Genomic DNA, 27,693 nt, shown 5'->3' with positions numbered 1-27,693 from the left:
TTGCCGGTGGCAGTTTGTTGACCCCCGTCGCTGAGCGGTTTGCGCTGTGTAGTCTTCTCTCTTTTGCTGTCACCCGTCCTGATTTGGTGTAGAGGAGCTGTGCAGGCTTTGAGTGACCGGAGAACTGACTCAGAGCTGTGATAAAGTGAGCCGAGGGAGAAATACCAGGATCCCTAAGCCGCACGTCCATTTGGCCCGTTGTGTCTTGGTGGAGATTCGCAGGCCGTCGGCTCTGCACACACATGCTGCTGAGTTCTGAAGCTCAATCAGCCAGGACGTCCACGCTGCCTTCTGGCATACCGCGGCCAGGGACACTCCTGTCTGCCGTCAGCCATCAGCCTTCGCTCTGAGCCCCCCTATCTTAGCACACTGCTCAGGTATCAGTTTGTGGTGATTAACAACCATTGTTGCCAGTAATCTTGTTTTTACAACCTAAAAGATCATGCGATAAACTTTCTATTTTGAAATGATAAAAATCCCTTTCAGGAATTCTGCTGGAAGATGTTTAAAGAAACATTGCTGGTAGGAGAGCAATGTGAAGTATGCCCCTGTGGAAACATGACCTGGGATCCTGGGAGATTAGCCTCCTCAACGGCCACTCCTGGAACGCACTCTTCCCAGGCAGTGGCAGGAGGAAATGTTTGACGTCCGTCTGTGGGGTGAGGAAGAGCGGGAGCTGCCCAGCCCCTCAGCTGTGGGAGCGCAGCCAGGAGCAGCCAGGTCCAAAAGCCGTTGGGACTCTAGTGAGTCCACACATTGTCAGGAGTTAGGGAGGGAAGAATTCACAGGACTTGGGAGCATCAGTGCCTACAAACAGTTCCTAACTGCAGGCAGTGGCCCCCAGGGTGGCGCTGAGCTGGCCCTCCCCACAGCTCCTCCCGCACATCACTCCTAACGCTCACTCTTGCCTCGGGAAACACTGGCCATTCTCCTGAAGGTGCTTCTGACAGGAAACGTGCCTACGGGATTGTCCTAGTCGGTGCCCTGTGCTGGGGAGGAATTCACTTCTCATAAATGGCCTTTCTCCTCATGTTAATTTATAAATTTAGCATGATTTCAGTAATACTCTGGGGGTTTATTCGTCTGTTTGTTTTGAGACCTAGGTAAGTGGTGTCTAAGTTCATTTAGGTGAGTAAATGAGTGATCATCAAGAAATTCCCAGAAAAAGAAAAATAACAGCAAGTCATTTTGACATACTTACCAGGTACAGCTTCCACAGAGACAGGTGAGTAAGAGTAGAAAATGCACAGAGGCGCTCACAGGTTCTTGGAAGCATAGTGTATGATAAAGGTGGCGTCTCAGACTATCGGGGGGAAAAGAAGACTTACTTAATCCAAGGGGTGGGGGCAGTTAACTGTCCATGTCTTTGATAAATCGGGTCCATCCCTTAGTGTATGTACCAGTTTGGCTGGCTTTCAAGTAGCAGAGATGTAAGTTTAAAAGCATCTCAAGCTGTTCACGCATTAGGAGAAAGCATGAATGAATTCCTTCAGTACCCAGGAGTGAGAATGCTTCCCTGTGTGACGCAGTCTGCAAACTAAGAAAATATTGACAAACTTAAGTACATTTTTAAGAAGTTGGGTGGTACAAAACAAATAAGCAGGTAAAATGAACCCCCCTTGGTGAGGTCTTGCAAATTAACTCACAAACACAAGGCCCAGGATCCACAGTACAGAGCGTTTCTAAAAGTCAAGCAAAGGTTTCTAGAAATGAGTCCAAGAGCCCCATGAAGAAGTGGCTTAGCGATGCGTGTGGACGATTTTCAGGAGGAAATGGCAAGGCCGAGGGCGCCCAGGCCAGCGGGGCTCTGCTGGCCGTGCTTCAGAGCGGAGGGCGCAGGGGACGCACACGGCGTTGGCAGAGCTACGGGGCAGCCCGGCGCATGCTGTGCTCAACTCCAAGGTGCGTGAGGAATCCGGCCGTGCCCGCTGCAGCCATGACGTAGCACTCTTGGTTTTCAGACTGCCCCAGAGACCGCCTCAGGGTCATTCATCACTGCGGCCTTATTTCTAATTCTGAGGAGGGATAAAGAACCCACGTGTCCATCAGCAGGGGACTGTGTGGGCAGTGAGCTAAGCAGCATATTGTTATGTGAGGCCAGCAACGTAAGGCACTTTAATAGCATGCAGTGTTGGTGTGAGATGGAGAAATTTGAATACGGACACACACCACACTTTTTTTTTCGTATGTTTTCAAAAAGAAACTGTGGAAGAACAAATTAAAAACCAGTTTAAAAACTGGTAACTTTTAAGAGAAGGGGCTAGTGTGGAACCACAGTTACAGAAACTAGAACTCTGCCCACTTGTCTTCTAGTATTTCTTTGAAATGCAAGTGTATGTTTTACCTTATTAAAAATTACAGTGGACAATATACAAGTGCAGCCCCGCCTCAAAAGAAAGGGGGGGAGAGAGGATGGGCTGCCCGTAGGTGTGTGCACTCTGACGTGAACATCACTGAGACAGAACAGTCTCAGAACAGAGGGCGCCACAAAAATTACAAGCTGTGTTTTGTAGTTAGTAGCGCTACAAATGGCCCCCGCCTCACAGTGCTTTGACTTGGTATTTCAGCTTTATGGTAGTGTCACAGAGATATGCATCCAGTAGAAACCCCTACTCCTCCTCCTCCTCCCCTCTCATCCTCTTCCTCCTCCTCCTCCTCCTCCTCCTCCTCCTCCTCCTCCTCCTCCTCTTCTTCTTCTTCTTCTTCTTCTTCTTCTTCTTCTTCTTCTTCTTCTTCTTCTTCTTCTTCTTCTTCTTCTTCTTCTTTTTGGTGGTACTGGGGATGGAACCCTTCTACCTCCGGGATACACACAGAACTATTTTATTTGGAAATAGGGTCTCTTAAGCCAGCAAGACTGGTTTCAAACCTGCACAGTCCTGTCTCCACCTCCCAAGTGCGGGGATTACAAGCGTGCACCACCATGCCCAGTGAAACCACACTTCTAATTATGAATTTTGATCTTTTCTAGGCTAGTGATAATAGTGGAAATAACAATAGGGCTTTTTTTTCCTCCTCCAGAAAGTATTTACTTCCTAGCTTTGTGCACTGAGAAGGAGTGAAGTCCAGGCCCTGGTAGCATCCCAGTTGCGGTCTGGTACCATTGCTTTCTGGAAGGGTTGAGATCGCCTTGCAGAAATGCCTGGTGCTGGACGGAGCAGGAAGTGGGGAAGATGGGCAGTGTAGGACACGGGAGCCTTCCAGGGTTGTTCACGGGGCAAAAGATGGGCTGGTTTTTTTTTTTTGTTTTTTGTTTTTTTGTTTTTTGGTGGTGCTGGGGTTTCTGGAAGCCCTTGTACCTCAGGCTACACTCCCAGTGTGACGGGCCCCGCCCATCAGCCAGTAAGTCCGAGAGCTAAGATGGCGCTGAGCGGAAATCTTCCCCAGAGCACTTAGGTGGTAAACAGCTTTCAGGAAGTGACGACAAGAGCATGAGATACACGGGAACACCGCATGCCATAGGGCAACAGCCAATGGACTGGCTGTTGCCATGAGTTGTGCACGTGAACAGTCTGCTGATTGGCTGTTGGGCTCTATATAAGGGGAAGATTTCTGGGGGGAGGGAGAGAAGAGAAGATTTACGGGAAGAAGATTTGCGGGAACTGTACAAGAACCTGGGGTAATAAAACTGCTTGAGGAAGATCGTGTAAGAGTCGTCACTGCGCGCGACAAGTGGTTGGCCCGTACGGGGACCTTCGCTTTGATCAGAACCTCGGCAGTCCAGGGCAGCCGGCTGGTAAGTACTCCTTGACTCCGGAAAGGGAGGAGGAGGCTCCGTTTACGGAGGGTTATTTTCCCCGATCAAAGGGGGCTCCATTAAGGAGGATATTTAGTAAATAAGGCTCGCGGATAAGCGAGGCTCGCGGAAAAGCGAGGAACAGCGCTGTATTTTCCCCGATCAAAGGGGGCTCCATTAAGGAGGATATTTTTTAGTGTAAGTAAGTTAGAGAATCGGGCTGGTCCTGATTCGACAAGATGGGAAATAGTCCATCTCACCCATTGCATAAAGCATTGAAAGCTTTGTTGAAAAGTAGAGGCCTAAAGCTTAGGGACAAGACAATACAAGATTTTCTCGAACAAATAGATAGGGTAGCGCCATGGTTTACAGTATCAGGGAATCTTTCTTTAGCAAGCTGGGATAAATTGGGAAGAGACGTAGAACGCGCCGAAGAACAAGGTATTGTCACAGGAGGGACTCGGCCGCTTTGTCGGCTGATTCGTGCCTGTTTGGAAGAAAGGCGCTTTAGAAAATTTGTGCAGGAGGGCCAGGCAGCTTTAGACGGTGTAAAAGAGGAACGTTCAACTTCCTCTAAAGTGGCCAGTGAGGAGGATTCAGAGTCAGAGGGGGAGGATGAATCTGAGGAGGAATTAGAGGCCATTTGTAAACAAGTGAAAGCTTTTGAACTGATTAAAGAGGAAATTTCGCCTCCTCCGTATAACCCTTCTGCGCCCAGAGCAGGAGAAGGTGTCTCTTTTAGTAGTCAGATGTGGAGAGATGCGGGAATTTTTTTAGCAAATCAAGCTTTCCCAGTTTTCCAGCTGCAGGAGGGGGGAAATCGTTATCATGAGCCTTTGGACTTTAAAATAGTTAAGCATCTCGCAGAGTCAGTTCGCACATATGGGTCGTCAGCTGCTTTCACTATAGCAATAATAGAGAGTTTACATCGCTATGCCATGACCCCAGGAGACTGGCAAAATTTGGTTAGGGCCACCTTAAATCCTGGCCAATATTTGGATTGGAAAGCTTATTATATAGAATATGCCACTGAACAAGCTGCACGTAATCGAGCAGCAGGAAATTCAGCCTGGGATATAGACATGCTGATGGGCCAAGGACGATTTGCTAATCAGCAGCTTGGGTATCCACAACAGGTGTATGAACAAATCAACAGACTCGCTACCCAGGCCTGGAAGGCCCTCCCTAACAAAGGAGAGGTATCTGGTAACCTTACAAAGATTACTCAAGGATTGACTGAACCCTTTTCAGACTTCGTTGCCCGTCTAGTAGAGGCTGCGGGAAGAATTTTTGGGGATTCTGACGCGGCCATGCCGCTCATTAAACAATTGGTCTATGAGCAATGCACTAAAGAATGCAGACAGGCCATCACTCCTTACAAACATAAAGGCCTAGAGGTGTGGATGAAGGTGTGCAGGGAACTCGGAGGACCCTTAACCAATTCAGGACTTGCTGCAGCCATTATACAGGCCTCCGGACAACAAAGTAAGAATAGTACCAAAAATGGCAATTGTTTTTCCTGTGGAGCGACAGGACACTTAAAACGAGATTGTCCTAAGTGTAGGGCGTCCCAATCTTATCCTTCTCCTCCTGAGTATTGTCGTCGATGTAGAAAAGGAAGGCATCCTACTTTTGAGTGCCGTTCGGTTAAAGATATCGATGGCAACCCCTTGCCCTATACTGGAAAGCAATCATCAAATACTCAGACAAAAAACGGGAGGGCGGGCCCTCGTTCCCAGGGCCCACAAAAATATGGGAACCCTCAGGTGTATGGGGCCATGGAGACACAGCCACCTCAGTGGCCCAATTTACAGCCTCCGGAACAGTCCGGCGAGCCACTCCAGGTTCGGCAGGATTGGACCTCTGTGCCACCTCCAGGCTGGTATTAACGCCACAAATGGGGGTTCAAATTATTGAAACAGATTTTCAAGGTCCTCTGCCACCTAATTCTGTTGGCTTACTTTTTGGAAGGTCTTCCTCTACCATGAAAGGACTTGTAGTCCATCCGGGGGTTATAGATGAGGATTATACCGGTATTATCAAAGTGATGGTTTCAGCGCCCCGGGGTATCGTTGCCATTTCCCCTGGGGATAGAGTGGCACAGTTACTTTTGCTTCCCAGTCTACATGGTATGTTTCCTTCAGCAGAGGGACGACGCGGTATTGGTGGGTTCGGTTCTTCAGGAAATGAGTTAATATCTCTTGCCTTTGATATGGGAACTCGTCCCTTGATAACCTTGGACGTGGAAGGCAAGCAAATCCTAGGACTTTTAGATACTGGGGCAGATAAAAGTGTCATCGCCTGTAAAGATTGGTCATCTTCATGGCCCACTCAAAAGGCTACCGGAGAACTTAGAGGTTTGGGTTATGCTAAAACCCCTGACCTCAGTGCTAGGGCTTTACATTGGAAAGATCAGGAGGGACATAAGGGGCAGTTTGAACCCTATGTGCTGGAGCTGCCAGTTTCCCTCTGGGGAAGAGATTTATTAGTGGACATGGGATATTCCTTACAAAATACATCTTATTTCCCCCAAGCCCATAATATTCTCCTTCGCCAGGGCTACCACCCTTCCTACGGGCTGGGAAAACACCTCCAGGGACGTAAAAGCCCAATTCCTACTAAAGAAAAGAGTGGTCGCGAGGAACTGGGTTTTGTGCAGTAGCCACTGAGGAGGCAATTCCCATTACCTGGAAGACGGGAGATCCAGTATGGGTTCCTCAGTGGCCTCTCTCCCGTGAAAAGCTTGAAGTAACAAGGAAATTAGTACAAGAGCAATTACAGTTAGGCCATATCCGGCCATCCACCTCTCCTTGGAATACCCCGATTTTTGTGATAAAGAAAAAATCTGGAAAATGGAGGTTATTACACGACCTCCGAGCCATAAATAGCCAAATGCAGATTATGGGGCCAGTCCAACGAGGGCTTCCACTCCTCTCTGCTATTCCGAAGGAGTGGCCACTTATCAGCATAGATATAAAAGATTGTTTTTTCTCCATCCCTTTAAATCCTGCGGATACTCCTCGTTTTGCTTTTACTGTTCCCTCTATTAATCAAGAGGAAATTGACAGTAGATATGAATGGGTGGTCCTCCCACAAGGAATGGCCAATAGCCCTACCCTCTGTCAATTATATGTAAATAGTGCTCTTGAGCCCGTAAAAACCAAATTTCCAGAAATTCGGTGTATTCATTACATGGATGACATTTTGTTAACCACAAAAAATCCCTCCATACTTGAGGAGGCTTATTGTCACCTTGTAAAGATTTTGGAAACTCATCAATTATTCATCGCCTCAGAAAAGGTACAAAGAGGAGAAAATATACACTTTCTTGGCAACATTGTTCTCCCCCATGCAGTCCTGCCTCAAAAATTAATCATCCGCACTGATCAATTAAAAACCCTCAATGATTTCCAAAAACTGTTGGGAGACATTAATTGGGTTCGACCCTTTTTACAAATTCCTAACCATGCCTTGAAACCTTTATATAATCTGCTCGTAGGCAATCCTCAATTAGATTCTCCTCGCGTCCTTACCGATGAGGCCCGCCATGCGTTACAATTAGTAGAACAAGCACTTACGAAAGCGTCTCTCCGTCGAGTGACCCCTGGACAGCCATTATGGGCTTGTATCCTGGCCACTGAAAAACAGCCTACTAGTGTTCTTTGGCAACAAGGACCCCTTCTTTGGATTCACCCCAAAGTCTCCCCTCAAAAGGTAGTTGAATATTATCCCACCAGTGTAGCAAGCCTTGCCCTTAAAGCCATTCAGCAGTGCATCCAACACTTTGGCAGAACGCCCGATAAGCTGGTGGTACCGTACACTGCTCTGCAAGTACAAACGCTGGTAGCCACTATTGATGATTGGGCTATACTTATGTGCTCTTTCAGTGGTGAAATAGACAATCATCTTCCCAAAGATCCATTGTTACATTTTGTTCTGGAACATCCTCTCATTTTCCCATTGGTCACTAAAAACAAACCTGTAGCTAATGCAATTAACATTTTTACTGATGGATCCAAAACTGGTGTGGGGGCCTACCTAATAGAGGGAAGCGATCCTGTTATCATCCAATATTCACATACCTCTCCACAACTGGTTGAATTAAATATTGTTTTAGAAATTTTTAAGAGAGTTTCTTCTCCTTTCAATTTATTATCAGATTCACAATATGTGGTTAATCTGGTTAGATCGCTTGAATGCGCGGGTCAACTCTCTTTACATACTCCTATTCATTCTATGGCTAGCCAAATCCAGATTTATATACATTTAAGAAAGACACCATTCTTTATCCAGCACGTTAGGGCACATACTGGATTACCTGGCCCTATTACATATGGAAATGATTTAGTAGATAAACTCACCAAGATACATATGATTTTTTCTCTTACTCAAATGCAACAGGCACAGGCATTTCACCGTCAATATCATGTAAATTCTAAAACATTACAACAGCGATTTAAAATCCCTCGACATCAGGCTCGGGAAATTGTAAAAACCTGTAATGCCTGTGCCCCTTTTTTACACCCCCCACATGTGGGCATTTGCCCACGAGGCTTGCTCCCTCTACATCTCTGGCAAATGGATGTAACTCACATATCTGAATTTGGAAAATTGAAATATATCCATGTTTCCATAGATACTGTCTCTGGAATTATTCATGCATCTGCTCATGCCGGGGAAAAGGCACATGACGTCGTCAATCATTGCCTTGAGGCCTGGGCAGCATGGAATATGCCTAAAGAAATAAAAACTGATAATGGCCCGGCTTATACTTCCCAAAAATTCACATCCTTTTGTTCACAGATGGGAATAACTCTAAAGCATGGCCTTCCGTACAACCCTCAGGGACAGGGTATTGTGGAACGCGCCCATCGTACTCTTAAAGAATGCTTGATAAAACAAAAAGAGGGAATTGGAACCAATATGAAACCGAAGCAGCGCCTATCCTTAGCCCTTTTTACTTTGAATTTTTTGCAATTAGATGTCAATGGCAAGACTGCTGCCGATCGTCATTTTGCCCCCTCGGGTACGAGCCAGGGTTTCGTGCGTTGGAAGGATGCCCTCACAGGGCAATGGAGGGGACCTGACCCAGCGCTCACATGGGCCAGAGGCTCTGTTTGTGTGTTTCCACAGAACGGCGCCGATCCTGTCTGGGTTCCAGAGCGGCTGACTCGTCTGGTGAAACAAAAGGATGATGAGCCATCGACTGATTCTTTTGGGGACCATGATACTGTGGAATTCCAAGGATAGGAAGTGATCCACAATGGGGGCTTTTGACTGCTTTTTCTTTTCTATTGCCTTTGAGTCATTCTGCTCAAGTTCTTCCCCGCTTAATCCTTTTACCTTTTCCCCTTAAAATTGGCACAGGAGCAAATTCTACTTTTGCAGGTTATAATTTTACTTATTAGAGCCTGACCATGGCCTTTCATTCTAACCTATTTGATCTGTGGCTTCTTTGTGGGATAAATGGCAGTTGCACGGATTTAGCTCCCCTTGTCATGATTAATGATAATGCGTTTATTGCCGCTAATCTTTCTTGCGAGCTTTCTGCATATCCTACAGATAACCGGTCATCGAAATTTGACAATTTGACAAGACGGTTGCGGTTGGAGATCATCAAAACCAATACTACTCAAGTTGACCCGGTGATGGCCCGCACCTTGATGTCCTGGATCCAACAAGCAGCTCGTCATTTAAAAGAGTGGGCTGGACTGGGTGCTCTTGGTCTTTGTCTGGTCTTACTGTGTATCTTATGTCTCTACTGTCTTAGAAAACTAATCCGTCAGCGCGCTACAGATCAAGTGCTCATAGCTCAGGCATTTGCAGCCATGGAGTTGGGACAATCCCCTCAAATATGGCTTGCGGCGATGGGAAAGTCTTAATGACAGGATGCCAGCTAGGACTGCACTCGGGACCCCGGGAGGGTGCATCCCGAGGAGGGCATGCTCAACTGCATACGGGTTGCCACTGATTCTTGTCCCGTCCCTGGCAAAAGGTGGTGGGCCTAGAAGCCCCTTCCAAACATACAGGGGTTGAGTCCTCTGTCCTCTCCTGTCTGAAAAAACAAAAAAGGGGGAACTGTGACGGGCCCCGCCCATCAGCCAGTAAGTCCGAGAGCTAAGATGGCGCTGAGCGGAAATCTTCCCCAGAGCACTTAGGTGGTAAACAGCTTTCAGGAAGTGACGACAAGAGCATGAGATACACGGGAACACCGCATGCCATAGGGCAACAGCCAATGGACTGGCTGTTGCCATGAGTTGTGCACGTGAACAGTCTGCTGATTGGCTGTTGGGCTCTATATAAGGGGAAGATTTCTGGGGGGAGGGAGAGAAGAGAAGATTTACGGGAAGAAGATTTGCGGGAACTGTACAAGAACCTGGGGTAATAAAACTGCTTGAGGAAGATCGTGTAAGAGTCGTCACTGCGCGCGACATCCCAGACCTATTTTATACTTTTTTTTGGAAACAGGGTCTCTTACGCCAGCACGGCTGGCTTCGAACCTGCGCGATCCTCCCGTCTCCGCCTCCCAAGCGCAGGGATTACAAGCGTGCGCCACCACGCCCGGCAAGATGGGCTGTTTTGAGGATGAAAAAGAGAAAGAAAAATGGCGGCAGTGGATGGGAACACAGCAGATATATTAAACTCCATATGTTCGTAACAGTGCAAAGAAGGTGAATCACTTCTGAAGATTACGACGACGTCGGTTCATATTCTGAAAATTGATAGAGGAAAAGAAATCCAGTATTTGTCCTGCCTTTAAGGTTTGAACTGAATTTCTGGACAAAGAGTTGATGAGGGAAGCCTCTTTCTAGAAGAAGTCCAGCTCCTAAGAGAAGGAAGGTGGCTTTAGGATTACCTTTTCACTTCTGCAGCCCGTTTTCAAGCACTGGGCTTGAGAGCAGTGTTGAGGAGTGATTCATTCAAGCCCCTGCAGCAGATATGTCAGAAACGCCCATCATGTGAGCACCGTCCTAAGCAGAACTCTAAAAATCTCTGTGATGGGAGCCATTGAGATATGAGACCAATTTAATTGGTCATAACAAGAATTTTTAAGGAAATGAACTAGGATAAGGTGGAATAAAAATGTTCATGTGTGACAGGAGCACTGGGCAGGATGCCACACATGTGAGGTACTGTGGCCCGCTGGGATGGGTGATGTAAGAGCAATAGGCCAGAGCCCGTGACGGATGTATGAAGTGACTGGATACACACATGTATGTTTTTGTATGTGCATATGAGGTAACTAATGTATTTCTTACTGTGAAAAGAGTTCAAAGAAGATTTAAGTGGCTTTGCTGAGGGCCATCCGGGTGAGCTGGCGGATAAGCAGACCGCAGCCGGGAAGCATCCTGGAACATGCCAGTGTAGGAGTCTCCCCAGAGCACAGGTCCGCCTGGGAGAGCCACCCTCTTAAGAGCAGTGGCCAGTGACCTTGAGAGCTCCCGTAGCCGGGTCAGCGAGGACCTCTGGAGGATGGGAGCTGAGGGCCGCGTCCCGCACTCCCCACCCCGCACCGTGCCTCGCTCTGCTCCAGGCAGCCCCGCTGTGCCTGCGGCTCATGCTACGGGAGGACATCGGTCTTGGAATGAGCATGGTCGCCTGAGGAGCTGGCCACCGGCACTCTGTGCTGATGGCAGATCCTTGAGGTGCGTGCAGAGTTACCCAAGCGCATCCTGGCACTTTCTACACAGTCGCTGTGTCCTCTGCGAATGGGCTGACGTAGTGTTTCTTCCTCTTCCAATCTGGACGTCTTCTGTCGCCATTTCTTGTCCTTTTGCGTTGCCAAGACTTTTTTTTTTATTTCACTGTGATGTCTCTTTTCTCTGTGGAGGTGAAATGGGAACAGAACTCACTTTTTCCTGCATGGAGAATTATTTAAAATGGAAGATAAAATTGAAAATATTGTCCAAGGAATCTGGGCGTGGTGGTGCATGCCTATAATCCCAGTGCTTTGGGAAGCTGAGACAGGAGGATCACAGGTTCACCGCCCGCCTCAGCAACTTACGCCCTGTTGCATAATAAGAAAAAATAAAATAGAGCTGGGGGTGTATCTCAAAGATAGAATTTCCCTGGGGTCATTTCCCAGTACCATAAATAAGTAAGAAAAACAAAACAAAGAAAAAAAGAAAGAAATGGCCTAACATTTAAAGGAAAAAGAAAAGACTTGACCACTGGAAAAGAGAAAGGTTTCACTGGAGAGAAAGGTTACAGGCATGTTTCTGTGTCAACACTGAGTAGAGTGTGGGGTTCTCATCCAGCCCTCCGCATGGGGGGCGCCTCCAGGTGGCTTGCGTTGCAGAGAACTCTGAAGCTAGCACAGAGCACCCTCGGGTCTTTTGGACCCACGGGACCATCAAGTGCTCCTGAGCCTGGCGGGGAGCCTGCCTCCCCTGCGCATTTCCCCAGGGACGCCATTGGCCTGCGGCAGCCCGACTGCCCATCCTGTGCCTGCGTGGGGCGCCTGCCTATCCTTCCAGTACAGGTAAGAGTACGCGGGGGACAAGCGTGAGCTGCCTCGCAGGACAAGGGGACCGGCTGTTCAAAAGAAGACCGGTACCATGAAGGTCAGAGTGTCTCCAGATGTGTACCTCTTCTCCATTCCTGCCCTGCGTCGCACAGCAAAGGACCCCATCTGCAGGAAATCTGCAAAGCCAAATGTCTGGGAAGGAAGAGTGAAGTTTGAGTGGCTTTTACAACGTGGAGGCCAACAGTAGGTTAGAATTTCTTCTTGCTCTCCCCTCGGCCTTCCTGGTAGCTTAAAAACCCAGTGTCGTGCTGCCAGAGGGACTTAACTCTGCAAGTTGTTTCTTGTTTTTTTGTTTTTGTTTTTGTTTTTTTGGTGGTACTGGGGATGAAACCCTTCTACCTCCAGGGTGCACTCCCAGACCTATTTTATATTTTTATTTGGAAACAGGGTCTCTTAAGCCAGTGAGGCTGGCTTCGAACCCGCGCGATCCTCCTGTCTCCGCCTCCCAAGTGTGGGGATTACAAGCGTGGGGATTACCACACCCGGCAACCCTGTAAGTTTTAGGACCCCTTATCTCCAGAGGTGGAAATTCTGGTCTGGTACTATCTTTGAGAAACACTGGCCCGCAGTCCCTAATCTCCTTAGGAAAGACGGGAGATGAAGACGGTGTGCGCACAGAGGAAACTGGGACAGGGCACCAGGAAGCCTCTGGACCGGGCTGCCCTGAGCCGGCACCCTGCTCCACGCACCAGGCGTGCCCGGCCTGTTCTCACACTGGACCTCACCCAGGCCTGGTGGTTCCCTCTGTGCAGTGGCTGGCAGTGATTTTGTAAGAAATTGCAACTGAAGTTGGAAAACACAGGTGCTGTGACGGTTTTAGCAGGTGCGCTTACAGAAAGTTCGTCCGTCGCCCATAGTTAGCTGTCGGACTCTGTTCAGAAATCTGCTTACTTGCGCGTGGAGTCATATTTGGAAATAATTCTCCTATAGTGTTTGAATTTTACCAAAAAATGGTTGATGTTGGAAAATATGGTTAGGATTTGGGCAGTGCCAAAAGTGGCATTGGATATCTGTGGTCTGTGTGGTAACACTGCTTTTCTCCTTAGTGGGACTCTATTACAAATATTATTTGGAGTATTATGGTGGTACTGGGGGTGGAACCCAGAGGCCTTCTACCTCCGGGCTATACTCCCAGACATACATATATATATATATATATATATATATATATATATATATATATATATATATATTTTAATTTGGAAACAGGGTCTCACTAAGTTGCTGAGAGCCTCACTAAGTGGCTGAGGCTGGCTTCGAACCCACGCGATCCTCCTGTCTCAGCCTCCCAAGCGCAGGGATTACAAGCGTGCGCCACCACGCCCGGCTCTATTTGGAGTATTATTATTGAGAGAGGCCTAGCAAAGCTGTGCTCGAGTAGTTTCCATGCTTTAAAGTTCTGTGACCTGGATCTTCAGTTCCCAGGACGACACCAACAAATACCTCTACAGCCTTTAATCTCTCGTATCATTTGGCCCCTCGCTGGAGCCTGTGAGGTAGCATCAACCTCCCTTTGTGGCTGACTAGAAGCCTGTAGCTCAGGGAGTCGGTGGGATGCCGTCAGCTCTGACAGGTCTCCTCCTGGCCGCCCACGGCCCCGTCTGCACCCATGCAGGAGGATGGCTGGCCCCAGAGGCCCAGGGCACACAGCCTCCCTTGAGCATGGCGCACGACCTGTCTGAATCCTTAGACTGCTTAGAATCAAGGTGGCAGCAGACTCCGCAGAGCAGCCATGGTCGTAGAGACCGTATGCCCAGGGAAAACCCTGCAGGCGTAAAGGGTCGGTGGCTTGTTTCCATTTGTGGACCATGTTTCACCCTAATCTTAAATCACCCACTGATTGTTTCTTAACACCCAGTCTTTTGATAGCATTTTATATGGTATAAAGCACCTTAATGTGCATATTACTGAAGAAGGTATTTTAAGCAAAGATGACCCTGTAGGTATGATATATGAAAGGCATATTTTTTGTCTGACAGTCCTTCATTTTTTTTTCCTTAAAAATTTTTCCTCTCAGACAATCTCAGACAAGTTCACATTCCCACCCACAGCCATCCGAGGTTTTTTCGTGCAATTTGCAGAGGCCCGCAAACTCTGAGGCCTACTCTTGGACCTCAGAGTTAGAATCCTTCTTTAAGGGGATTAAACTATGATATGGGAAAAAAGTTAGGACTTGAGGCTAGGCACACCTGCATGGCTCAGGAATCTACTATCCAGATGATTGGGTCAAGAGGAACCTGGCCCCAGTTTTATCAGTAGAGAAAATACAGGAAAATAATGCATGCACTATGTTTTGCAGGGTTGTTGTGAGCAAAGGTGACTATGTAAAGTATGTCAAATGGTGTTTGATACATGACCGTCAACCAAACATTAACTGTTGCTATTTTTTAAGCACTTATATTCCATTTAGGTTTTTTCTGGTGATTCTGAGGCAAGCGCTAGTTTCTAAGTTCCCTGATGGGGAGAACTTCTTTTCTCAACCTTTTATTTCCAGGTCTGATTTTGCATATAATTTCTCAGTAAATGTATGGAGTTGAACTTTTTGAAGCAAATGTATTTATGTTGTTTGAATAATGGACATTTAGAATGGGTTTGTATATGTATGAGTAGTAATTTTAAATAAACCAGAAAATTACTTTTGTATTTTGAAAAGTAGTTAAGTTGGAGTTCCTGTTAAACTTTACTGTATTTCTCCTAAATGATCCCTTACTCGCTGAGACGGATCAGCCTCGAGGAGAAGTATGCCGTACTTGCTGCATACCGAGTGGCCTATAATTATCAAGATTATCTAGTATGCTGTTGAGTTTTTGTTATACAGTTGTTACCATAGTTGGAATTGGGTGGGTGTTTAAATCTTTGTGAACTTAAAATTCTTTCATGATGATGGAATATTTCATGTTTTAATACTCCTGATACAGAGTATGTGTTCAAATATTTTACCAGGTATGTGCTTTTTACAGGTTCATATAATATATAAAATGCATTTCTGTTCCAAGAAAAATATAAGTGGTAAACAGTTGGGAGAGAGCTTGCATATTTTCCTTTATGATCCTGTCTGATGATTAATGCTTTCAGCTATGTTCAGCCTCACGTTCAGCCAGGTTAGTGTTTAGTTTGGTTAGGCTGTTTTCGTTGTGAGACAGAAACGGCCAGTCCCGCGCCCTGCCTCTCTTCCAGGTGGAGTCTTTGCATTGTTCCTGATCACCGTGCTTAATGTGAGGTCAGGTTTGCTTGTGCAAACAGATTTCTGGATGAAATGCGCCTCTGCCCTGCACCCTGCCGTGCACCGCGGGCCTCTTGGAGCTGTGCAGAAGAGGCTCAGGTTTGCCCAGAGCCTCGAGGCACAGAAGCAAGCTCCGAGCCCACAGTGATCTGCAGGTCTCCCTTCATGAAGACCACGGGTGTGGTGGGAAGAGCTTGATAATTATGCAGACTCAATGCAAGGCCCGGCGCCCTGGCCTGGGGGTCTGTTTTTGTAAATAAAGTTTCATTCTGACACAGTCGTGCCTCCTCTTCTGGTTCTCACGCTACAGCAGCACAGTTGAGTGGTTGCAGCAGAGCCCATATAGCTGGCAAAGTCTAAATTATTTATTTTCCAGCCCTTTACAGAAGAAGTTTGCTGGTCTTTGTACAATCAAAACCGGTAGTTTGAATCCTGCCTCTGTCGTGTGATCGTAGGACCCTGATTGTGTTCGGTGATCTCTTCCTAGTCACCCACGTGTCCCTCTAGCGATGTCATTTGTCCATTCCTGAGGCGAACGTGTCTTATGTGCTTCCTGTGTGCCAGGCTCTGTTCTAGCCGAGGACACCGCGTGGACACGATGCCACCACACCTGCCCTCGCGGCGTGCGCCGGTGCACTTAGGCTCTGTGAGGACGGCACTTTTTATACTCACAGGAACCATGAGGTGATCTTCTGCATGAGAGCAGCATCTGGACGCACCGTGGCGCGGTGGTCATGAGCAGAGTCCACGCTGAGGGCTGTTCCTGTGCTGACTGTGGTGTTGTCAACAGACCTCAGCCAGAGTTGGCCTTATGATTGGCTCCATACTCGTTCCTCAGAGCCGTGTGTTTCACAGTACTGGGGATTGACCCGGGCCTCACACAAGTGCTCTACCCCACGTGGCACAAGCTGGCCATCCTCCTGCCTCGGCCCCCCAAGTAGATCCTTAACATTTTTTGTTGGAAGAATGAATACCGAGAAGTAATGAGGGACCATACTTGGTACATTTGCACTCCTGGAAGAGCTGTGACGAAATCACCATTCTCGGCTAAGTGAAAAACAGTGTCTCTGACGCCTGGGTAAGAAGAGTGGGCGGCTGACCCAGAGTTCTCGGCTCTGGTGTGGACAGTGAGAGTGGGGAAGGCGCAGGTGCGTCCGATGCTGTGTTGGTGTTTGCTTCTGAACTCGGAGCCCACTCCCGGATTTGCATATTCTCAGGTTCTCAGTAGACATTAGGTGGACCCAACAGTCCCTTTGTTCTCTGTATGATGAGGTGAACAGAGCACTTCCCTGCACTCTCTGCAGTCTCCTTTCCCTGCGTGCTCTCCCTCACCAGATAACTGATAAGTGTTTGCACCTAAACACACACACAATGGGAGGCCAGCTCTAGACTGGCTTGTCGCAGCCGGTCACAGATGTGGAAGCGAGGGCCTGACTTCCGCTCCTGGTCTCTGATCCGGCAGAGATGGGGTACAATTCTTAAGCACTTTTTGAAGGTACAGAGAAAAAATCATCTGTACTTCATTTGAAAACATGCCATTCTTCTGGAACTTACATGTTTAGGATGTAGGAATTACTACTGTGTTCTTGAAAAGTTATGGTTGATGAAGAAGTGGACAGCACACTCCAGTAATTTCACCAGTCTGGAGCCACTGCTCTTAGAAAGACGAGGTGTATTATCTATGACTTTATAACACAGATGCAGCCCAGCGCGGGCACACGCCTGTGACCCAGTACTCGGCAGGCGAGACAGGAGGGTCCCAGGTTCAGAGCCAGCCTCAGCTACTTAGGCTCTGTATAAGTGAGGGAGACCGTTTCAAAATAAAGAATAAAATAGGGCTGGGGGTGGAGCTCAGAGGTAGAATGGCCCTGAGTTCCATCCCAATTACTATGCCAAAAAATTTAATAATAATAATAACAGTCCAAATTCCAACAAAAAAGGCACATCTAGCTAGAAAGCCAGGCTGCCGTTTTAAGCTGTGATTTTTGTGTCTGTGTCTGAAGACAGAAAACAGTGAAAAGCCTGACCACCAGCTCCAAGCGCGGCTTGGGCCTGGGAGCGCCGGCTGGCTTCACTCATGGCGGCAGTGGTGGAGGCTGCGTTGACGCGGCCCTGTGAGTGGGGCCTGCGTCCTCGGCCCCCGTAGTAGTGAGGCCCCTTCCTGTCCCAGCATTGGAGGGGGTCTGCCAAACAGCAGACTTGCTGTGGACCTGGGCCTTCTGCCCTCGTCCCCCAAGTGTGTGGAGTACAGCTAACAATCAGGCCTTGCAGCAAGATCCGGGAATGTCTCAGCTTGGGTGGGAAGAGGCAGCCGGCAGACACCAGTGGTGTGATGACCTGGACACTAGAGCAGCCGAGGGGATGGGAGGCAGCCGCCACAGGTGCACTCGAGAGCAGTTACAGACACACTTGAGAGGCGACGAGGATCTTAGCAAAGAAACAGGACCAATAAAGAAAAGCCAGGTGGGAAGGTTTGGCCAAAAAAATAACCTGGAATAAAAATTAAAGATCTGGGTGAATGGAGAGCACAGCGCAGAAACCCAGTGAACTTGAAGGTAGAATGCAATTAACCAGTGTAAGAATAGACAGTAAACTAGAAGCTAGATAACCAAGCCTCCAAGGTACTTGGAGCCTTTTGACCTATACTCTATTCCAGGAGTCTCAGGAGAGAAGTGGGAGAGTGGAGCCGAAGACATGTCTATAGGAATACTTTCTCCCAATATGGCAGAAAAACCATAAGTCTGCAGATTGAGGACAGGGTCAAGATTAGGTCACGATTCCTTGACAACAGCTTTTGAAGAGTAAATGACTCGGGAGATTTTGGTGATCCTGTTAACACGCTCACCCTCTGAAGTCAAGAATGGATCTGCTCTTAGCCGCTTCAGTGACTAGACACCTACTTGCCCTGTTTCAGTCCAGGTGACATCAGCCAGCATTTCCAATAAAAGTATAGAAAGATGGTGTTTTTGCTGAATGTATTTTATGCAGTCAGCTTTCCATCACTGTAATAAGTATCTGAGATGATCAGCTTATCAACAGGAAGGGCTCATCGGGCTCACAGTTTTGGAGTTCCCTTTCGTGATCCACCGGCATGACAGTTTGGGGCTGGTTGTGGCATATCACGACAGGATCGGAGGGGGGAACAGAACCATCTACGTTGTAGTGGCCAGGAAGGGAAAGGGAGAGACTGTGAGGGCACGGCACCAGTTGCCTGAAACCTCCCGAGCCCACCTCCCCAGCTCTGCTTCCCACTAGGGCCAAGCAGGGGCCGAGCCCTCATTTCTGGGCCTCCGGGGCCAGTCCAGATCCAAATTGTAGCAGTACTGCTTGCTAAGGCTTGGATGTGCCCCCAGAAGTCATTTACACGAGTCTTTCTAATAGTCAGGTAGACACAAAGAAAACCAGGGCCCATGGATGGAGCGGGTGCATGGCATAGTCACACACGAGGACGCACGGCGGTGACAGTGAGTTTCATGGCATGGGCAGCGTGGTGTACAGCAAGCAGGCACAAGAGCGCCACTGCGCTCCTCCTTGGGTCTGTGGCACTTCCCACGACCTGGAGGGCGGGTGTTAATGGTGTCCGGGCGGTGCCTAGACCCTTCATTCTTCTTATCCTTGTGTCTGTCCAGACTGGGGTACAGAGCTGTCTGGTTTACCCTTTAGTCCCCTGTTTAAGGTCTGTCACAAAGTAGCTTTCTTTTCAATGTTTGTCAGATGAATAGATTGATGGACTAAGTTTCTGGTTTTTGACGTCAGAGCACTAGAGACCCGTGCTAGAGAGAGGATCCAGAACGTCAGTGCTGTTTGGTTGTGCAGAGGTAAGATTCCAAGGCCAGTGAGCGGGCCTGAGCCCCTCCTGCTGACCGGCCTCCTGAGAGGCTGAGGCGGGCGGCCCGGCCTGTTGTTCCTGAGCGCTGTCCTGCCGCTGAGTCCCCTTCTTGGTGCGCAGGCTCAGCTGTGCCGGTGGGGCTTCCCAGCACATTTGGTATGTTAGCATTATCTGGCCATTCTCTGTTTTCTTTGTCTTTCTTTCCTTCCTTCCTTCCTTCCTTCCTTTTTTCAGGTACTGGGGATAGAACCCAAGGGCATTCTACCTTCAATCTTCACCTCCAGCCCTATTTTTTATTCTTTATTTGGAAGCAGGGTCTCACTGAATTGCAATGGGCCTAAGTAGAGGCTGTCCACGAACCGCGATCCTCCTGTCTCAGCCTCTCAAATGCTGGGATTACAAGCATGCGCCACCAGGCCTGGCTGCCATTCTCTCTTTTCTGAGGACCAGAAATATTCTCCTGGAATGTATAGGGAACTGTTTTTTTAATGCGTATATTTTTGTCACACAGACCTGGGCTTTACCACTCTTTTACCTGTGTGGCTATGAACCAGTTAACCCTTCGAAATCTCATTTTTTGGTCTGTCAGACAAGGAACACTAATTCTTACCTTGCAAGCCCACAAGAATACCAAAGGTGTGCATGCAGGGTGCTTGGCATAAAGAAGGTGTCATGCGTATGTTTTTCTCCAGTTCCCATGTCACACTTCCTGGCAGAGCTAATAGTTTCTGGGGTTCTCTCCGCGATGGATAGATTGTTTCCTAATTGTAACCTGTGTGCCCCCCCCCCCCCCCCCGGTCTTCCCCTTGGCTCAGTGCCAGCTCCTGGCAGTCGAGTGTCAGGACTCCCTTTAGAAGTCTGTGGACGGCAGGCAGGGGGGAGAAATGGCAAGAGATTGGCCTTCCATGGCTCGCCTGTGGGTTTTGTTCCTTGCTCTGCCCAGAGGATGCACAGCTGGGCGCAGAGCTCCGAAAGACTGACCGTGCACATTGGAGAGGCTCATTCCCAGGGCCAGCGTGGCAGCCAGGGGAGCCGTGGCCTCCGGGCGTCAGCGCCAGGCAAGCTGACCAGCAGTGTCCAAGCTGTCAGTGACCAGGAACTTGCAATCCAGGAGCAGCTGAGGTCTGTCCCTGGGTTAACAATTAAAGAGTAGAGTGTTGAGGGAGCGTTCTCTTTATTCAGGCACTGAGGTACGGTGTCGAGTGGTGCGTTCTGGGGGGAGCTGCATCCTGAGGAGCCCAGGTGGAATGCATATTTCTGAGGCTTGCTCCTGGGCTTTTTTTTTTTTTTTTTTTGCTATTCTAAAAGTGGCTGTGCATGTTGGTACATATGTGTCAAAACAACCTCTCAGCCGCCCTGTTTTCTCTACTACGACATTTCTTTCCCTTTAGGTATCACTGCTTTTCAAGTTAAATCTTAGGGTGTGGTCAGGAGGCTCCTAAGTGGAGTGGAGTTTCAAGTGATGTGCACTGGGATTCGTCACAGACAAATTGGTTTCTCAGTTCACATTTCCTCCTGCTTCTGCTTCAAAACGGAGACCTTTCATCAAGCTCTTCAAATATTGCATTGGCCAGCTTTTGACATTTTGCTTAAACTGTCTTAAAAAACGACAGTCATAGCTGGGTGCAGGGCACATGCCTGTAATTTCAGTACTTGAAAGGCTAAGACAGGAGGGTCCCAGGTTTGAGCCGAGCTCAGCAACGTAGCCAAAACCAAAAATAAAAAGGGCTGGGATATAGCTTGGAAGACTATAGCCTCTGGTTTCAATCCTCAGTACAGAGAGAGAGAGAGAGAGAGAGAGAGAGAGAGAGAGAGAGAGAGAGAGAGATGGCAGTGATGGGAAACTGCCACTGTGCTTATTCTTTTATTCTTATGACTCAGCTGGTTTGAATTCTTTACAAAGAATGCAAGAAAAATTCTCTAAGTAGAAGGATAAATACAAGGATCCTATTAACAGCTGCCACTTTGGGCACTTCGCAGAAGCCAGGTGTTGTGTAAGACCCTGTTTTCTCACCCTCTGCTTGCAGCAGAGCCTTCGTGCCTGATCTTCGTGGAAGGCCCGACAGCGCCCCAGGCTCGTGGCTGCACAGGTGGCCGTGCGAGGCCCAGCCCGTTTGTTGCGCCTGGGTCCACACCGGCATCCCTGCTGTCGCCTCGCGGACGCCGAGAGCCGGGCATCACTGCGGGCCTGGGTCCACACCGGCATCCCTGCCGTCGCCCCGCGGACGCCGAGAGCCGGGCATCACTGCGGGCCGGCCCCGCCTGGCGGAGGCCTTGCTTCACATTGCAAGGCAGCTGAAAACACCTCTGACGTCTGAGTTTCTGGTTCTGAAATTGGTCAGGGTGGAAGCAGATAAGTTGGGAAGCTGTACAGCAACTTAACTTTCATTCATCAAGTCTTTAAGTTTCTACCCTGTGTCGGACACTTCCTTCTCATTTAAAAACAATTACGTGGGAGTTCTTTTTTTTCCAAGCCTTTTGTTTAGAAGTCTAGTCAGCTTCTTTGAAACTGGCTGATTTCATTCATGACTTTAAACTTAGATTTTAAAGCCGGGCGTGGTGGCGCATTCGGGAGGCTGAGACCGGAGAATCGTGGTTCGCGGACAGCCTCAGCTACTTAGTGAGGCTTTTTGCAACTCAGTGAGACCAAGTTTCAAAATAAAAAATAGGGCAGGGGATGTAGCTCGGAGGTCGAATGTCCCTGGGTTCCATTCCCAGACCCGCAAAAAAATAAATAAATAAAATAAACTTAGATTTTATCTACTCAATGAAGAATTCATGAGAAAATTGCACTAGATGCAGATACAGATGTTTTTTAAGAGTTAGTTGTTAATCTTCCTGGAATCTGGGAGTTGGACTTGGACACTCTTTTTATCAATCACAGTGTTGTCTGCCGGCCTGGTACACTGTGCGCTCGGCCACTGCTGTTGAAAGGCCGCTTCGTTTTGCTCAAAAGCTTTAAGAACACTGGTCTTTATCTTGTTGAGTTCGACTAGAGCATGGCAGTATATTTCTCCTTTCTGAGTTCTCTTTTGAGGATACCTGCTATAATAACGAATGGTGTTTACATGCTTATCTTTTCGTGCGCCCTTCTCAGAGCGTGCTCCGCCCCGCAGGGTCCTGTGAGTGCACCAGTGCAGGGAGGCCGTCTCCTGCTCCCGCGAGAGCTAGTGGGCTTATCCTGCTGCTTGCCGTCCTCCTGTGTTGCGTGGCTGTTTCCTGCAGCAAGGGCTGCTATTCCCTCCTTACTCATTAGCACCGCGTCGAGTGTGACTCTGTGGCCCATGGCAGTCGCTCAGAACACTCGCCATTACAAAACCTTTATCTCCTGAAGCCTTAATTATAAAACTTAGGCCTATGAGAAAGTGTTCAGGCTTTTTAATAGTAATAATAAAAGGGCAAAGTAAATGCTCCTAAATAAACTTTTAAAGAAGTACTTGTTTTTGTATTTTGTCTTTGCAGTACTAGGGACAGAGCAGGGCCTGTGCATGCGGCAGACGCACTGGCTCTGAGCTCCACTCCCAGCCTCCAGATCACATTTAACCCATCAGAAAAGCAACTTAAAGCCGGGCGTGGTGGCGCACGCTTAATCCCAGCATTCAGGAGGCTGAGACAGGACGATTGTAGTTTGTGGACAGCCGTAGCTATTTAGTGAGGCCCTTTGCAACTCAGTGAGACCCAGTTTCAAAATAAAGAATAAAAAGTAGGGCTGGAGGTGTAGCTCAGAGGTAGAATGCCCTGGGTTCCATCCCCAGTACGGAAAAAATTTTAAAAAAAGGAAAAAAAAGTGTACATGTGCATTGGGGGGAAAACCAGAAAATGCCTGCTGAGAATGTTCAAGAATTGTCTCTGTCCACACCCGGGGCTGGGTGGGCTGAAGGGAGGGCTCTGACCCTGTGTTGTTCAGGCTTCAGTGAGACTTAGGGAGGTGTTCTTGCTGAAATGGCCTCTGACACTCATGGACCCTAAACCACAGTGCAGGCCAGTCTGGTTCTGTGCCGCTGGCCTCACCTGTCACCCGGGACCTCTACCCTCAGGCGCAGGAGGCAGGGGCTCAGCAAGCGGCCAGTGCTCCGCTCGCTGGGCATTTGCTTCCATGGCAGGACACAGTAAGAAGTTTGCATTTTGCACTGCCCAGAGTTTGGAAATGAGTGTTCGACCAAAGCTGCTCTAAACAAGTGACCAGTGGGCGGCTCATCTGATTCCGATCGCTGGCTCCTGCGAAAACCGTGGTCCTGCATTTCGCTTCGTTATCTCCTTCTAGGCCAAATTGTTCGCGTCGTCTGTGAGCCGTGATGCTGCGGCAGTGCATGTTTGCCTTGCCTAACGTAGCTAGTGTGGGGTGAAGCCGTGGCGTTGATGGTGCCGGTGGTAGGAGCGGCCCCAGCGTTTCTTACCTGAGACCCCGAATGTTCGCAAGTCCTGCCCTTTGGCTTCTCTGTCCACCCGGTGCTAGATCTCCAGTGCCAGGACTGAAAGGCCGTCTGTGTGTGTGTGCTGATGACACCACGTGCTTCTGGAGCGCAGACCTGCCCGGCTGCACTCCAGGTGCGCATGAGCTGTTGCCAGAGGCCTTCCTCCAGCGTGCCCCGAGACCACGGCCATCCAGCTCCACCAGCCCTGGGATCTGAGGCCGTCTCTCCTGAGATCCGCCTGTGCGTCCTGTCTGACGGGTCAGACTCCCTCTCCTCACCCCAGGGCTGTCCAGGCTGCGCTGCCCTTTTCCTCGCTTTTGCGGGAGCTTCCTCAGAGGCCTTGGCGCCAGGCTCACTCGTCCCACTCAGATCTTCATGTATGAAAAAGTCCAAAGCACGTTGTTTTCCTGCTTATGCTCTTCAACGACTCACTTTACACTTCAGAAAAACATTGTTTTCCTGACTTTCAGGACGTATTCTACCCTGCTATGTATGGGAATCACTGAGTGGCTTTAAAACACAGAGCCGGGCGTGGTGGGCACGCTTGTAATCCCTGCGCTTGGGAGGCGGAGACAGGAGGATCGCGCAGGTTCGAAGCCAGCCGTGCTGGCGTAAGAGACCCTGTTTCAAAAAAATATATAAAAAATAGGTCTGGGAGTGTAGCCCGGAAGTAGAAGGGCTTCCAGGAACCCCAGTACCACCAAAATAATAATAATAGCAATAACAATAATAATAATAATAATAATAATAATAATAATAATAATAATAATAATAAAACACAGCTCGGCCAGGGCCATCACTCCCAGTACTGAGAGCAGGCTGGGGAGGTGGCCATCGCCCTGATGGCTCCTAAAGCCCTCAGTGACTTGGAGTCACCATTAAGGAGTGAGATCTGCTCTACAGAAGGTATCTAAGGCCTGCACGCAGAGCTCAGCTTCCAAGGGCTGGAGCCCGGCCTGGGCATGCGCCGAGGTTCAGCTCTTCCTGGGCTCCAGGCGCCTTTACCCCACGTCCCCTTGCTCCTCCTCCTCTATATCAGTGTCCGGCCCCCCTATCATAATGCCCGGAAAGGGAAACTTGGGGTATCTCACCCTTTTTCATGTCTAGCTGACTCTTGCTTAAGGTTCAACAGCCACCATTTTATAGAAAAGTCTTACCTGACCGTGGTCTCCAGCAGACCCCTGCCCACCCCCTCCAGCAGACGTCCTCCCTGCTCCTCCCACAGGGGTTCCCAGGGCAGCGCAGGCAGCCTCCTCCCCACACACCCTCCTCGGTTTCGCCCAGTGCACTGTGTTGTCAGGCACGGAGTCGGAACTTGTCTGGGTGGGATCAGTTTTAAAAGCGTTTGACTCCTTGGCATATGTGTTTCTTAGCAGTTACCGAGCACCCAAGGGCCAGGCAAGAGACAGAATGAACAGAACGTGGTTCTTGTAGTGATGATGGAGCCTGACAGGCAGGCAGCTGCCGTACGCTCCGACTTCCCACAGCTGGACTCTGATCTGCTGTCCCCGTGAAGGACCTGGGAGTCCAGGGATACTGTGTCACCAAAGCCCCTCTCGGCGAGAGGCGGAGCCCTCCGGCCCACTGTGGTCGCCTCTGACCCCGGGGTCTGGGAGTCCCCCGCGGGAGGGGCGGACTTAGGCCATCCTCCCCTCGCCTTTAGGAGGCCACTCTGCCCGTACAAGCCTCTTCTTTCTTCACCACTTTTGGGGAGTGGAGCTTTTACCCCCAGGAGACTGGGAAGTGGGTCAGAGCAACACATGAATCTAATTAACTCCAAAATCACTTTGACCTCAAGGCAGCAAGGCCTAGATTCATTGTAATAATATGGTTTCCACAAGAGACACTCCATATTTGCATATTAAATTCTATCTCATTATCAAACTCCCAGGGAGGTATTAAAATCCAGATTACATTTTGTTTTAAATTAAAGTCCAGAAGCACTGGCCTGTCATACCAGTACTGGGAGGCTGAAACAGGAGGATTGCAAGTTCAAGGTCAGCCTTGGCAACTTAGACCCGTTTTAAAATAAAAACTAAAATAGGGCTGGGGGATGTAGCTCAGAGCTAGAATGCCTCTGGATTGATCCCCAGGACCACAAAAAAGGGGGGAACGTAGTTTAGAGGTAGAGCCCTCCCCCAGTTCAGTCCCCAGTGCCATTAAAAAAAGTTTTCTGCCTGGTTTGTACTTCTGCTCAGCCCCAGCTAGAGGGGCCTGCAGTGCGTAGGAAGGCTGAGCCTCTCTGAGCAGCTGTGGCCGGGGCTGTCTCCTGCTGGGATGTGTGTGGTTCTTTCAGGAACACTCAATACCAAACCTCTGCTATGCCTCTACCAGGGCACAGGATTATCAAAACAGCAGCCCCGCACAGCACTGTTAGGAAGCCAGCCACTTTCCGTCCTCTGACAGTTGCTAGGGCCCTGAAACCAGCCCTCCGTGTTTGTTGCCAAGTAGCGGCCATCGCAGGAAGTCGAAATGCAAGGACCAGCAAAGAGTCTTGTTTCTGCTTCACCAGAGTTCCCGCCAGCCGCTGACAGTTGCGGCTGCGACATTTGGGAGCAATCTCCTTCCCAGCCTCTTGGATCCTGCTCCCTGCTCCCCGCATGAGTAATTCCAGTGCGCCGAGACCAAGCCTCCCTCCCTCTCCCGGGTTTGTGGGGCCCAGCCACGCTCTGGCTTCGGGTGCTGCTGAGGCTCCTCGCCGAGGCTCACCTGCAGAGCGGTAGAGCAGGCGCACTCTGCTCCCGTCTCTTCACCCCGACGTGCTGGGTCTCGCTTCCTGTTTTCTGCCTCTGCAGCCTGCCCTGCCGTTTCTGCCTCTGCTTCCCCAGAAGACTCGCTCTCTCCCACAGTTAGACCAGCCTCAGCGCTCGGTTTTCATTCTTTCACTGCTTCTGTTTGATGCTAGTTTCTCTTTGATTTCCTAAGCATCTCTGATTTCTAAAACAAAGGAAGCCCTTTTAAGTCACAGCATTTCATTGAATCAGTGCGCCAGGTTGCACTGTCCCTGAGTTCTCCAGTGGCGGCATCTGTCTACTCTGCTGCCTGAGATCCTCACTACGGACGTCTGACATGCATCCCCTCCCAGTTAAAAGGTCCTCTCGTTTCTGAGAGCGTTGAAGATTATGAGTAGGTCCAAAGGTGATCGGACGTTGTCTGCTAGTGGAGGTGATGTGAACAAGGATTGTTCTCTGTGTCTGGTCTGCAGCTTCCTGCTCTTGTGGAGCACATTTAGTTTAGCTGATCTAATATTGTAGGATCTGGAGGGAAGGGTTCTTCACAGATGGAGGAGGCCTGTAACGTCCTTATACTGGCTTGTTGTGTCCTGACGGTGTTGTTATTAATGTTGCAGCACTAGGGCATGAGAAGTCAGTGCTCTGCCACGGAGCTACCCGGCCCTTCTCCTTGTTCTGGAACAAAGTCATACCAGCCTCATACAGTGAGCTGGGAAGCTCCTTCTCCCCTTCTGTTGCATCGGGATATCGGGTGTACACGACAGGAGAGCTCAGCTGTTCCTTGGGAATGTGTGGCTTGCACTGGAGAGCTCTGGATCTGGATTTTTCTCAGCGAGTCTTGGTCATTCTCATATTTCTAAAATTTTGTTCTATTCAAGCTTTTTATTTCTTGTCAATTTTGATATTTTCGACTTTTCTCAGTAATACCTATTTTCCCTGATTTCTTCAGTTTTTTAAATGACTGTCCATAGCAGTGACTGCGCTGTCCGTGATGTTTGTTTGTTTGGTGTGCGTTGTCCCTGGCTTTGCACGCTCCTCTTTTAAAAGGATGCCTCTGCTTTTCCTTCCCAGTGTCCTGGAGCCCCGGCAGCGTCCCCAGAGCTTTGGTCCTGCCTGAATTCCCCAGGGTGCTGTCTCTCTTTCACTTACTCACTTCTTTCTGCAGCCCAGAGGGGCACGGATGCCGGTGACAGCAGACTCCCCTCAGGAATCCTTGGAGACATATTTAAATTGC

The 27,693-nt window shown here is 49.0% G+C and overlaps 1 protein-coding gene across 1 annotated transcript in view; it reads left to right on the top strand.

Annotated features, from left to right (window-relative positions):
* Positions 1-27,693, top strand: part of ATXN10 (ataxin 10) — a gene marked incomplete at both ends in the record, with an annotated part of 162,612 nt that overhangs the window by 89,428 nt on the left and 45,491 nt on the right. The window lies entirely within an intron of this gene.

This window comes from Muscardinus avellanarius (assembly GCF_963383645.1).
Source record: "Muscardinus avellanarius genome assembly, chromosome: 11".
Taxonomy (NCBI): Eukaryota; Metazoa; Chordata; class Mammalia; order Rodentia; family Gliridae; genus Muscardinus; species Muscardinus avellanarius.
Note: the sequence above shows the minus strand (reverse complement) of the source record. Positions and strands in the feature narration are given on the sequence as shown.